This window comes from Sceloporus occidentalis, unplaced genomic scaffold, assembly GCF_023333645.1.
Source record: "Sceloporus occidentalis isolate IW3139 unplaced genomic scaffold, rSceOcc1.0.p SCAF_29, whole genome shotgun sequence".
Lineage (NCBI taxonomy): Eukaryota > Metazoa > Chordata > Lepidosauria > Squamata > Phrynosomatidae > Sceloporus > Sceloporus occidentalis.
This window is the reverse complement of record NW_028317009.1, coordinates 3982135-3996906: the sequence shown is the minus strand read 5'-3', so window position 1 is coordinate 3996906 and position 14772 is coordinate 3982135. Positions and strand designations below refer to the sequence as shown.

The following is a 14772-nucleotide window of genomic DNA, read 5'->3' as shown; positions in this document are numbered from 1 at the left end:
GCAATCCTAATTTAACCCTTACAATGCCGTCCGCCCTAAAGCCAGGACAGCAAATGCACCACCGGTTCACCCCTTCTTTACTCTCTTTTCTTTTTTTCTTTTTTTTAAAAAAGGGGCAACCTTAACTCAATAAAAGCCACGACATAAATAAATAAACAGATAAAGATTAAAAGATGGGTGGGAGGCTGGGCGCCTCAAAAGCAGCTCCTCCATCTTCTACCCTTGGCTCTCCCGCTATGCTGCTGCTCACCAGACGCTACGAGAGGTCAGTGCAGACAGCTAGCGGTTCGCCGCAGGTAAGTGAGGTGTACCTCAGAAACGCTCTATTTATAGAGCAAATTCCCGCCCTTAGCGCAGCGCGAGGCAGCCGCGAGCGCAACGCGTGCAAAAAGGTGGGCGTTACTAAGCGGCGCGCGGCGCCCTCGAGCGCACAAACATGAAAAAGGCGGCAATACTAAGCAGCGCGAGCGCAACCAGAAACTTCTCAACAAATGTATTTTTATTTTTTTTATATAACCTGCCTGACCTGTTACTCAAAACCCTGACCTTTATGTGACCCCAATCCCCACAACCACATGCCGCCCTGTCTTCTAAATAGAGCCAGGGCTTTCCAGCTAGTGATGTCCGGATCATGAACGAATCGTTCATTTGATCCGGTTCTTTTTAGTGATCCGGATGAGTCGGTTCACTAGACTGAACGATTCGTTTGTAGCGGTTCAGTCTGTGAATCATCATGCAGCTGTAACCTGATCCTAGAGCTGTGAGTCATCTGCAGAGCACTCTGGGGTCAGGTTACAGCTCATTAATTCTCACAGGAACGATGACTCATAGAGTCAGAGATTCGTTCAAAGAGTCGAATGATCCGAAGAGTCGAATGAACCGAAGAGTCGAATGAACCGAAGAGTCGAATGAACCGAAGAGTCGAATGAACCGAAGAGTCGAATGAACCGAAGAGTCGAATGATTCGAATCTTACAGGGATCCGGATCTTACAAGGATCCGAATCTTACAGAGATTCGAATCATTCAGAGAAAATCACTGATACCATACTTTTATAAATAAATACATTAATAATGTTCACACTGCCCCCAGGATTTACCTGGCACTTTGCACCCAGCACTTTGCACCCAGCCCTGGCACTTTGCACCCGGCACTTTGCACCCGGCACTCAGCACTTTGCCCCAGCCCTGGCACTTTGCACCCAGCACTTTGCACCCAGCACTTTGCATCCAGCCCTGGCACTTTGCACCCAGAACTTTGCACCCAGCCCTGGCACTTTGCACCCAGAACTTTGCACCCAGCCCTGGCACTTTGCACCCAGAACTTTGCACCCAGCCCTGGCACTTTGCACCCAGCCCTGGCACTTTGCACCCAGCACTTTGCACCCAGCCCTGGCACTTTGCACCCAGAACTTTGCATCCAGCCCTGGCACTTTGCACCCAGAACTTTGCACCCAGCCCTGGCACTTTGCACTTTGCACCCAGCCCTGGCACTTTGCACTTTGCACCCAGCCCTGGCACTTTGCACCCAGCACTTTGCACCCAGCCCTGGCACTTTGCACCCGGCACTTTGCACCCGGCACTCAGCACTTTGCCCCAGCCCTGGCACTTTGCACCCAGCACTTTGCACCCAGCACTTTGCACCCAGAACTTTGCACCCAGCCCTGGCACTTTGCACCCAGCCCTGGCACTTTGCACCCAGAACTTTGCATCCAGCCCTGGCACTTTGCACCCAGAACTTTGCACCCAGCCCTGGCACTTTGCACTTTGCACCCAGCACTTTGCACTGTGCCCCTGCACCTAGTCTCCAACTCTGCCCTGCACCCAGCCCTGCCCCCACATTCTGCCCTGCCCCCACACCCTGCACCCACACTCACACTCTGCCCTGCACCCAGTCTCCAACTCTGCCCTGCACCCCCACCCCCACTCTGCCCTGCACCCAGTCTCCTGCCCTGCCCCCACACTCACACCCTGCCCTGCATCCCCACCCCCACTCTGCCCTGCACTCCCCCCACCCCCACCCCGGCGAATCGCTCTGTGTGAACGGAGCCACTCGCACAGAGTGAACCGCTCTGTGCGAACGGAGCCACTCGCACAGACCGGTTCGCTCTGTGCGAACGGAGCCACTCGCACAGACCGGTTCGCTCTGTGCGAACGGAGCCACTCGCACAGACCGGTTCGCTCTGTGCGAACGGAGCCACTCGCACAGACCGGTTCGCTCTGTGCGAACGGAGCCACTCGCACAGAGCGAACCGCTCTGTGCGAACGGAGCCACTCGCACAGAGCGAACCGCTCTGTGCGAACGGAGCCACTCGCACAGAGCGAACCGCTCTGTGCGAACGGAGCCAATCGCACAGAGCGAACCGGAAGCGGAAGCGGGGAACGCTCGCGGAGGTAAGTAAAAGGAGCCGAGTGCTCCAACAACGAATCGATCACTCGATTAATCGATAACGGAAATCGTCGACAACGATTTCCGTTATCGATTATTATCGATTTTATCGATTCGTTGTTTCAGCCCTAGTATATATAATATTTACTTATACGTGCACTTCCTTTTCCCTGCAGCCTGCCCTTGTAATAATTCTGTTATCTGTATGTGTTTAAGGTACTTGCTTGTACACTGTACATTCTTCTAAGAAGGCAGTCTTATAAGCTTGCCTGTACTTTGGTTAAATGATCATATGCACAGAATGTAGAATGGAACATCATTCATGGGATGGCTGGAGGTTTAATCCGCTTTATGTGCCGTACAGACAAAACCTCTCCCATTACTATGTTTACATCTCAGTGAATGAGCGGGTCCTCTGGGTCACACAGTCGAGACCGTCTCCTTCATTTTTTTACAATTACAGTTGTTTTAATTGAGTGCTAACCCTACAATATTAAACGCATAGTACCCCCTTCCCTCATGTACATGTTTATGGTCAAAAGTGAAAGGATCGTGGTACCACCTCCCGCCAGCTTGTCATGCAAGGCATCTGCCAAGGTCATAAATATGGCGGGGCTGGCCCTGATTCAGAGTATCTTTACCTCCTTGCCAGTTATCGTTTCCACTGGATAGTAAGGTACAATTAAAGCTTTGTGATGGGCATTTGAAAGTAAAGTGCTACAATAAAAGCTTTGTGATGGACTTTTCAAGTGTTTGAAGAGCCTCCTCGGCACGGCTGTCATACAAGATGTTTCATGGAACATGAACAATGCAGCGTGTGCTTTGCAGATTTTCTTCAGGATCATGAACAATATTTTCTTTTTATGAACAACTTGGTTAGTGTCATTCTGGCAAAGGCTTCATGTAGTGTTTATGTACGTCCTTCTCTGTAACCTCTTTATTTGTGCTTCTTAGCACTCATTGGACTTTGCTGTGCATTGGGAATCAGTGAGTAAGCGGGGAATCAAACCCCACACAATAATGACCTGGATAGGGGCAAAATGGCCTGCCATAAAACACACACACACACGCCAAAAGTCTTCTAGACACTGTCTTCCCTGTTGTGTTTTCAGTGCCTGCACATAAAGCTCAGATATTGGTGATTGAGTAATAAAAAATGTGTCATTACTGGCCCCGGTCATTGGCTGGGGTTATAAAAAAAAAAAAGAATCCTCTACCTGCCAGCTAAGAGGCCAAGTCTAATGGGGAAAAGCAGGTGCCTTAAGGCCAAAGGACCAAGCGCTGCCCCCTCCCGCAGGTAATGCACCAGAGTAACCCCAAAGCATGTTGACTTTCTGTTAAACTGAGCTGCAGCTCCACAAGGCTGATGCCCTTGAAGTGAAGAGCCCATAGCATCATTACAGACGTTCATTATATTCCGGGAGATAAAGGGTAATGTGCAAAGGACAAACGAGTCAATGTGAGATGTTACTATATGCTGGGATGACCTTCTGAAAATAATGTCATCTGTTTCATTGTGTTTAATCTGTGGTAATCTAGTTAGCTGTTCTTAACTTTAATAATCGGAAATAATAAACGGAAACGCTATCATTATTGTATTATGCAGGTGATGTGCACATTTTGTTTGTTTTAACATTTTTAGTAAAGAAGTATTATTGAAGATAATTTACATATTTGAGTAAAGTATTATTGAAGAGTTTGAACATTTACATATATTGATGTGTTCCTATTTGTATTTCTCAGCTGTCCCTATTATTAGGATTCATTATTGTATTTAATATAAACAGTCACCAATAAGTTCTTCTTCTGCACCATGAGCAGAACCATCACAGGACCGTGTAGTATCTTTTTTAGGCTACTCATTCCCAAAGCTCCAGCTTTAACGATTTGTGGATATTGTGTCTACGCCAGGCGGACACAACGTATTCTGTAGATGCGATATGGGACCTGCAGCAGTGAATCGTACTCTGCGTTCTTCGTCTTGTTTAGTTTTCTCCTCTAATTATCTCTGACAGTGTAAATGTTCTATCCCAGTAGCACACCTGAGGGCAAAGCTCCGTTACAATACTGGAGCTCTCCTGAGCTTTTCGCATATTGGTAACCAAGCACCCTTTTTGTCTTTCTTGTTTACCAGGTGAGAGCGTGGAAGAAAACGCCAGCGTGGTGGTGAAGCTCCTTATCCGACGGCCTGAGTGTTTTGGGCCATCTCTGCGAGGAGAGGGTGGAAATGGTTTACTGTCGGCGATGCAGGAAGCTATTAACATCTCTGAGAACCCGACTCTGGACCTTCCTTCTCAGGGGTATCAGAGGGAAGTGTAAGTATCTTGTCCTGCTCGAGAGGCCGCTGTCGTTTTTCACAAATTTGCTATTCCAAAGCCCCCTTCCCACTTATTAATTCCTACTAAGCTTAAAACCAAAGATAAAGCCCTCGATAAACCCATTCATCTTAGGTGAGGGAGTGTCAACCAAAAATGTACCCTTTAAGCCCCCAAAAACTACCCTCTGATTGTCTTTTTTTCCACATAACCAGATTATCATATATTGTTTTAGGGTCGAAGAAGATGAAGAAGAAGAAGAGATTGTACACATGGGAAATGCTATAATGTCTTTCTATTCTGCGCTTATTGATCTTCTGGGACGTTGTGCTCCAGAAACCCACGTATGTAAACCAAACACGCCAGTGGTATTCGAGATATGGGTCGTCATGTAGTACCAGCTATGGTCCGTTGCAATCTACGAGGCTTAATAAGTGGCCGCGTTGACTACATTTGTCTTCTCTTTTCCAGTAACCTTTGTTCTGGAAGGCATTTAGTTGTATGGGGCCAGTAATGTCGTTGGAACAGCAGCCATATTTTTCATTAAGGCAAAATGTTAATTGAAATAATTTTGAAAGGGGGTAGACGCACAGCATTTGCAGTAATACAAGCAACAATTAGGGTTTCATCTTAATGCCTGCCTAATTGCAAGCGTTGTGTGTGGAGAATGCACCTGTGCGCTAAACATCAGGTTCATGCTGTGCCCGCAGTTGATCCAGACTGGTAAAGGTGAAGCTATTCGAATTCGATCCATCCTCCGCTCGCTGGTACCCACAGAAGACCTAGTGGGAATCATTATTATTCCTCTAAAGCTACCCGCGTTTAATAAAGGTAAACATCCCAGAAATGTGCTGTTTGTCTCCTTTTACTGAATATGAAAACAAATATTACCAGCTAATTATGTCTGTCGGGGGGGGGGGGATACTATTTATTTACTTGCAGTATCCTGTTCTTATGGTTTTATTGCGAATAATAACAGAAAGCCATTTTCTAATCGCTTCTCAGAAACACCGCAATGAAACCTATGTGATTTTCTTTCAGATGGTTCTGTGTTTGAGCCTGACATGGCAGGCAGCTTCTGTCCCGATCACAAGGCCCCCATGGTGCTTTTTCTAGACAGAGTGTATGGTATTAAGGACCAAAGCTTCTTCCTTCATCTGTTGGAGGTGGCCTTTTTACCTGATCTAAGAGCATCAGCTTCTCTTGACACAATAAGTGTACGATTCTACTTAACTTTGGATAGGTTTTTGGTTAATATGATAAACCTTTGTTTCTTAATGTTCCTCAGCAGAAGGTTTATTTTTGTATCACGCCAATGGACAAAGTATGGCCCTATGGCCCCCCACTGACATAAAATCAATGGGCACTGATAGAGGTCAGGTATTTGAATTTATGATAACTGGCCAGCAGGGCTCTGTCCGAAAGAGACATTGTTTCCGAGGGTGGTAGGTCAAATAACGTTACGCGTGCAGGAGGACTACTTTGTAATTTTCGGTTAGTCCTACAGGTCAGTTTATTGTTGATGATTTCATAAACTATGTTTTAATAAACAGTAATGAAATGATAATGCTCAAGGGACATATATTGGTAGGGGCTAGGAGAATCTCGTTTGCAGGCCCTTACCAGGATGAAACAATTTCCAACACAGTTTTTCCATTTTGAATGTTATACTGGGAAAGTGGGCGGTTGGGGTATCCGGCAGAGAGGGAGGCTCCCATTTTGATCTCTCCTCTGCTTTTATTGTTTTATTTATTCACATGCTGACTGTATTCAAGTTTATCTAATTCTCTGGTCACCATTTAATACCCCTGACCATATCCTCGGCGATATTGCCTCCTTTTACATTGAGTGTTAGTGCGTGTCGTGGCGTCTCACCATCCACACTGCTTTCCCGCAGGCCTCCCTGAGTGTCACGGAGATGGCTCCCGCTCTGCAGAGATACATTTGCTCCGCCGTACTTCCGCTGCTGACACGCTGCGCTCCCCTCTTCTCCGGCACCGAGCACTACGCGGCACTAATTGACTCCACTCTGCATACAATCTACCGGCTGTCCAAGGGCCGCTCCTTAACGAAGGCTCAGCGGGACACAATTGAAGAATGTCTGCTCTCAATCTGCCAGTAATGCCTTTTTAAACAATTATCCAGTATTAACAGATCGGCATGCTGTCCTTCATTTCAGAAAGCATACTTAACAGTCTGTTTTATTCATTGACAAACAGAATGGATGTTTAAGTGAGTTTTGTTAGAATCCATCAGTTCTCCTGGGCCGCATCGGGGATGACATTAAAGATAGCTGCCTGCATTATATTCCTTTCATCTTTGTTCGGAACACCTACACAGTGGTATCACTGGTGCAGCGCTGCATGTTTGCGTAGAGAAGCAGCACCAGATGTCAGGGACACATTTATGGTTGCTAAGAAGGCTTCTTGGTTACAGATTTGTGGCTTATTTAAAATATGATATACGGTATATACCGTATTGGCTCGGATATAGGCCGCCCCCTAAAAGTTTTTTTCTTCAAAAAAGCACCAAAAAAACATGCTGCCACTCTGTCTCCCCCCCCCCCCTGAGATATTCTGCCACTGTCCTCCCCCCCCCAGATATGCTGCCACTCTGCCCCCCTGACTAACCAGAGCAGACTCCCGGGTGTCTTGCGGTGCCGGCGGGGGACATCTACGCAATACACGTATACAACTTCCGGTGCCAGCACTCAGCGGATGTCCCCCGCTGGCCCCGCAAGACACCCGGGAGTCTCCTCCGGTTAGTCTTGGTGGCAGAGGTAAAACGCATCGTGCACGAAGTGCTGCACGATTGCGCTTAGACAACCTCCCGTGTCGGCACCCCCCCCCCCCGGAAAGTGCTGGCAGGGGAGGCTGTCTGAGCACATCCGGGAGTAGGATACAGGTCCCCTGCACCGCTGCGGGGGATCTGTATCCTAACCCTGCTGCCTGCCTGTCAGACCCCGAATATAGGCCGTACCCCCACTTTAAAGACTTAAAGTGGGGGAAAAAAGTGCGGCCAATACGGTATATATATATATATATATATATATATATACACACATACATATATATATATATATAAGGTAACCAGAACCCTTTGGGTAGAGAAAGACATGAAGGACCTTGAGTAGAGAGACATAAAAGTCCTTCAGCCCAGCCAGTACAATGACCTGAGCAGATTAAATATGTCACCTTTGTATGGAAAGGGTATAGTACACAGTTCATTGGATCTTTTTTTCGTAATGAAATACGTATTTAAGTAGCAACGATTTGAGGTTGTGCCTTGTTGGTAGTTAGAATGCTCTGAAATGCCCTTGATTACTTGAGTCGTGAACAGGTGTATACACCTAAAACTAACAAAAAGTTTGTTTCCCTTCTCCTTTCCCTGTAGGGTGCCTTAATCCCAGGTTTAAATTTAATGACCATATTCAATGTGCCAGTTCACATTTCGTAGTCTCATCAGCATTTTCTTTGATTGTCTTGCAGCCATCTGCGCCCCTCCATGCTCCAGCAACTTCTCCGGCGTCTGGTTTTTGATGTTCCGTTACTCAGCGAATACTGCAAAATGCCCCTTAAGGTAGCCTGTAACAAGCATGACATATGACCCCGTTTGAGTTTAATTAGCTTCCCAGCAGTAAAACAGAGATTTTACATCTGATTATTATCTACTTACCCAGGAAAATACGTTGTTTGCTCTTGGAAACCCAGAGAAAAGCCATCTGCCTGTGTACAGCGATATAACTGCCATTCTAATTCCGTACACAGATTGATGTGTTTAATGTAGACGATAAGGTTTTCCATATGCTCTTCCCGTTGGTGATCCGCCCGTGCAATGCTATATCTCTGATATTGTAAGCTATTTGTCAATACGGAGTTCTGTATCACTTTACTACAATACATCGTCAATCATAAAAATAACGTTTACCATATTTTCTGGGTTATAGTTTCCTACATGTTATTTTTGGTCTGTATCTGTGTGTCTAAAATCTCATGAATTTTGGACTGAGCATATGAAATAAAGTCCGTTTTACGTTCGCTTATCCTTCTGGGAACAGCGAATATTCTCCCCCCTCCCCCCTTTAGCTAAAAGTAGATCCACGCTGAAAACACTTGTTGTGTCTTGGTCTTTATATTTAATACTTTATATTTGTTTATTGTCCTTAAACGTAATACGCAAATACAGAAAATCTGTATAAAATAGAAATGGAATCCAATACTTTCCCAAACAACAAACACCTCACTTTGAAAAATGTCCGGAGCGTCAATCAACCAAAGGGAGAGTCTACAGGAAAGCGGTTATTTTAAGTCTCTCGTTTCACCGGTTACTCCATTAGTTCACTAACTTTGTTTATAAGTGGGGGTTTTTTTTTTTCATGCCTTGTAAGCTTTTAATCACACGACGTTCTAAAATAACGAAACGGTCTTGTCTGGCGTAGGGTAGCATGGGGATATATTTGGTAGATTACCGCTAACAAGAGAACACTTTTCATTTCCCAGCTCTTGACAAACCATTATGAACAATGTTGGAAATATTACTGCCTCCCCTCGGGGTGGGGGAGCTATGGATTGGCCTCGGAGGAAGAATTACACTTGACGGAGAAGCTGTTCTGGGGGATTTTCGATTCTCTCTCTCATAAGGTATTTCCATTATCTATAAAGTCTCCTCTTAAAGTAGATTTGTCTTCAGCTTGTCTAACAAGTTACTTCTGTTTGCCAATTCAGAGCCTCGATGTTATCCTTATTTAGTAATTTTTATTGTTTTTTTTTTTTTTTTTTTAGGTAGGAGCTGTATTTAAATGACAGCCAAAGATTTTCATTAAACTCACCGAAGCCGAGCCGAGCAGAAAAGATAACTTTTTAATATACGCGGCATTAAGGCTTAAATTGCCACAATACATAATAAAGCGCGCAATCTGTCTGTAAATCTTTTTCACCATCAACAAAGATGATTAAATGTATTCAAAATTGAAAAAAATCTAAATATATATATTTATTTATATGTGATGTGTAACTTTATTGGTGATTGTGATATGTCTTTGTTTCTGTAAAGTGCCTGAAGTAACGCGGCATGCTCGGTGAATTGATATGTGTATGATGTTGTTTCTAAACTTGCATACATGTTTGGAAAATGAACATGGCATGTCAGATTGGGTCGAGTGTAAACCTATAATGGGAGGGATAGAGAGTGAGTTGTCCCTTTTAACTGAATGAGTCCCCAGCGTATGAAATCTTCATGACAAAGGGTGACATGTTGCTTTAATAATTTGGTTATGGGGTAATATGGTGCATATTACAATAAAACACGCTGCCCCTGTTCTTGAGCAGGCTTCAGGAAGCCGCTGTTACGCTCCTCATAAAAGGAAACTGTTAATATATAATTCCCCCGCATCATGCTTCATTTTATTGCTCTAATCTCGTGCCGAGATATATTTATTTGAGCTGCGTCGGCCTCCAAGGATTTCTCTGGCTTCGGCTGTTGACAGGAGATAATGAAATCATTATTCTGGCACCTTGGTTATTTTAAGAAAAGAAACCACAATTTGCTTTATTGAGCCAATCATGATCTATCAGAAGTGTTCAGCATGGTTCGGCTGTAGAAAGAGAATGCAGGGACGCGCAGGGCCCAAAGACACAAGCGGACAATAACGTGTAGCTATAACACTAGAGCCACGTAATGTCCAAAATAATATATATATATATATATATATACACAACCACATAATACTGTAATGTAGGCATGGGATTTATTTTGTCTTCATCGTATGTACACAAGGGCATAAGGTTCTGTCCATCAAGCCTATGTGTGTTCTACAACTTGGGGTGGGATTTCTCCAGGAAATTTTATTTAATGAATCCTAATCATTTTTTTAGTCTTTGCAATTCTTATTGCTAATAATTATTATTATTACTACACAAAGAGGCATCAGAAGAACAGATTTGTTCTTCTCTCTCCGTGGCATGTGGTGGTTTTCCCAGTTTTGAGTCTTTTTGTGCTGCTTTCCTTATACTATCATCGGAGTTGATCATTAGCACAATGAAAAGGTCTGCTACCTTTGGCTCGTGATTGTCTCGCATGTTCTGATTTTGGGCTTGATACTCAGACTCATGATCTTGTTATGTTACTAAATGTTTTCTCCCGTGGCTGTGTTGCTGTCACTAACCATTTGCATGTTTTTCTGTGGGACTTTCCAACCAGTTCCTATCTCTCCTGCAGAAGTACGATGCCGAGCTCTTTAGAATGGCAATGCCCTGTCTCAGTGCCATTGCTGGCGCTCTGCCCCCAGATTATGTTGATACCAGAATCAAAGCAACTCCAGAGAAGCAGATGTCGGTGGATTCAGAAGGAAATTTTGACCCCAAACCCATCAATACTGCCAAGTGAGTTATCATAGTTGCTTTAAATAGATCCATTGAGCTGGAAGAGATGTTGAATTACATTGGGTTGAAGCATGGAGTTTGTAGAGATGTCCCCGCACAGTAATTCAGTTTTTTTTTTAGAAATTTAAAGAAAAATACTTTTTTTCAGAGGAAACAGAGGAAAAAAGAAATGGTGTTTGTATACTATACACATACAAATACCTTTGGGTATTGTATATCTCTCGAAATGTAATACATTTTAGAATTCAGCAGTACTGAAACACTGGGGACAGAAAAGGATCAAAGACTCGCAGCGTTTCTTCGCCCTCCTAGTCTTTGGGAGAAGGTTGAAGAAGAGAAACCAGAGGCGCTCTAAATCCAAGTTTCAACATGGTTATTGAGAACAATGTCAATGTGTCATAGTAAAGGCTGTTGTGTATATCGATGGCACTTTGTTTTCTTGAATCTATATGTGAACAATGCTTTTGTTTTACAGCCTCACGTTGCCTGAAAAGCTGGAGTACATTGTCAATAAAAATGCAGAGCCCTCCCATGATAAATGGGCCTTTGACAAGGTAATGCCTGCGTTAGGCGCCGAGCTGATTAAAAGGTGCCTAACATTACTATATCGCTTGATAATTGCTAATTATCTAATTTAGGTAATGTTAGCCGGTACAGAAGTAGCTCACTTCTGAGACAAAATATTTAGTTTTGCGTTGCAAATTAATTTTGTGATGTTCGCTGTGTTGAAATGTGGTTTATGTAGGGCCAATAGGATATACCTTGAATTTTAGTAGAGCTGAAATACTAGGAATAAAAATGAAGCAGGGGACACATGGGGGAATTTTATATTCAAAGGACATCCTATTGTGTGCAAATTTCATTGTTTGAGTGGGGGAACCTGATGACATAAAGAATCCCATTATTAAGATGAGATTAACAAACAGGGACATGTATGCAGAACAGTGACGTGTATCCTTCACACACAGGTTCATTTCAATTAAAATAAAAGATTATGTTGGGAAAAAAGCGAAAACCAGCCGTCAGGAGGTGCTCAGGGAGAGACAGATAACTTTACGCATTTTAATCCGAACTCGGTTGTTCATTTCACTTAGAGGCTTTCAGCGCCTTGTGACCTATTGCTTATACATTCAGCCACCGATGTATGGAGGCGTATTATTACCGTATTTGCTCGATTATAAGACGAGGTTTTTTTCAGAGCAAATGCTCTGAAAAATACCCCTCGTCTTCTAATCGGGGTCGTCTTCTAATCAGACCTCAAATAGAGTCTGATTAGGAGACTAAGATCCAGATCCCCCGCACCGCTGCAGGGGACCTGGATCCTCCTGTCTCACCCCCCCCCCCATCATACACACACTTACCGGTGCTTCCTGCTGTATTGCCGGGGCAGCGGGTTGACGTCTACGCGATCCGCGTAGACAACGTCCGCTGCAGCCGGAAGGAGGTGTGGCTAGCAGCGGGGGTTGTCTGCGTCCGTCGCGCAAACCTTCCCCGACTGTCAGAGATCAGAGTTCCCCGCACCGGTGCGGGGAACTCTGATCTCTGACAGCCGGGGAAAGTATACGCGACGGACGGATACAAACCCCCGCTGCCAACTCCACCTCCTTCCGGCTGCAGCAGAAGGCGACGTCAACCCGCTGCCCCGGCTGGAAGCACCGGTAAGAGAGGGCTGAGAGGGGAGGGGAGGGGAGAGTGTGTGTGTGTGTGTGTGTTAGTTAAATGGGGGTATAGGGTGTGTGTGTGTGTGTGTGTGTGTTAAATGGGGGCATAGGGCATTTCTGGAGTGGCGTTAAGGGGGCATTTAATAGAGCACTCTGCCTCCTGAAATGCCTTATACACCTATATGCCACTCTGCCCCATAATATGCATTTTAACCCCCTAAATGCCAGAGTGGCATATAGGGGTATAAGGCATTTCTGGAGGCAGAGTGCTCTATACAATGCCTTTTAACTCCCTTAATGCCACTCTGCCTCCTGAAATGCCTTATACCTCCCTATATGCCACTCTGCCCCATAATATGCATTTTAACCCCCTAAATGCCAGAATGGGATATAGGGGTATAAGGCATTTCTGGAGGCAGAGTGGCATATAGGGGTATAAGGCATTTCTGGAGGCAGAGTGGCACATAGGGGGTCAAAAGGCATACCATGGGGCACAGTGGCATATAGAGGGTTAAAAGGCATATCATGGGCCACAGTGCCATATTGGAGTGGCAAGCCTGGGGGCAGATGTGCGTAACTGGGGGACAGGTTGGAAAATACAAGAAATAAAAACAAAAAAAATATTTTTCTCAATCATAGCTTTTATTAAAAAAAATAGTTTACATGAATTAACATTTACTGGTAAAACTTTTTTCCTTTAGGGTCGTCTTATATTCAGGCTTTTTCTTTTTTTCCTAAGTTAATATTCAGATTTTGGGGGGTCGTCTTATAATCAGGGTCGTCTTATAATCGAGCAAATACGGTATTTATTTACAGATTCACACTATAACAAAGGGGAGGTAGAATAAGGTCAGTCGTATAATAAGTACAGTACTCAAGAAGTACAATCTACATTACCCCACAGAAGCAAAGGGGCCTGAACTAACTCTAAGCCACATCCTAGAGAGAGTACGCAATGGGAAATTTAGCAAAGGTGCAATTTTATAAAATGATCTTGATTCATCGTATCTAAGTGTTCCTGTTATCCTGGATGCCCACGGAAATGCTTCTATTACGTTTCCAAACTTTCATGGTCAAATTTACCTTCATTAAAGACTTTCATTTCAGATGACCTAGTTTCTTGAACTTCAGTCTTTGCAATCACCGCTCAGCGCATTAATTTCGATGAATTGGGGAGTCAAGTTCCCATTTTTCCCTGTCCGATAGCTATTATTTGGTGTTAAATGTCTTCCGAGGTGCTTAGTATTAGGCATTGTTTTTCTTTCAGATCCATGGCGGGTGGAAATATGGATTATCCCTTGACGAAAACATGAAAACTCACCCTCTGCTGCGCCCCTTTAAGACGCTGTCTGAAAAGGTAAGTAGAGCTATTTAGACCACCCGATCTACATTAAACAATTGAAATTGTTTTATCTTTGAATACTTAATAAACGTTATTGCACCACATGTGAGTTGGGCTCATCCCAGCAAAGAGTATAATGTATAAAATGCTTGATCAGTAACATCCAGCACACCGCAGAGAAAACACAAATAATATATAATAATATATAACAAGGGAACGTGATCCAAGCGGCTGCGATCTAAGGCTGCTCTGGGTTTAAATCACACAAAAATAACAAACCTCTCTGAGTGGCAGGATTGTCTTGGTTTGGTCGGTGGGGAAAATCCGGAAATAGAAGTAGCTAGGAAGCATCTATTGTTAGTGTGTCAATAGGCAGTGTAAATTGGGTAAAGCACGCTTGTATTACAGGCCAAGCACTTTGCTTAACCCTCTAAGGGCTTGAATACAATGCAATCCAATATGACGAGAGGCGGTAGAGGAAGACACTGATCAGCACACGGACACAGAAATGGTAAAAGTCACTTGAATCAGACAGGTGTAATTTATCTTCATGCGTGAGGCTCCGTACTTGCGTTTCTTGGAAATGTTAGCTCAGGGGCAAGCTTGGCTGTGAGCTGATGGTTTGCGAAGGCTGCGCGGCCGCATGCTTAGATCCGATCACGATGAGATGCGACAGGTCTTTAGGTT

General features: G+C 44.4%; 1 pseudogene; it reads left to right on the top strand.

The window, feature by feature from the left end:
* Positions 1–14772, top strand: part of LOC149299118 (ryanodine receptor 3-like) — a 208647-nt pseudogene that overhangs the window by 61570 nt on the left and 132305 nt on the right.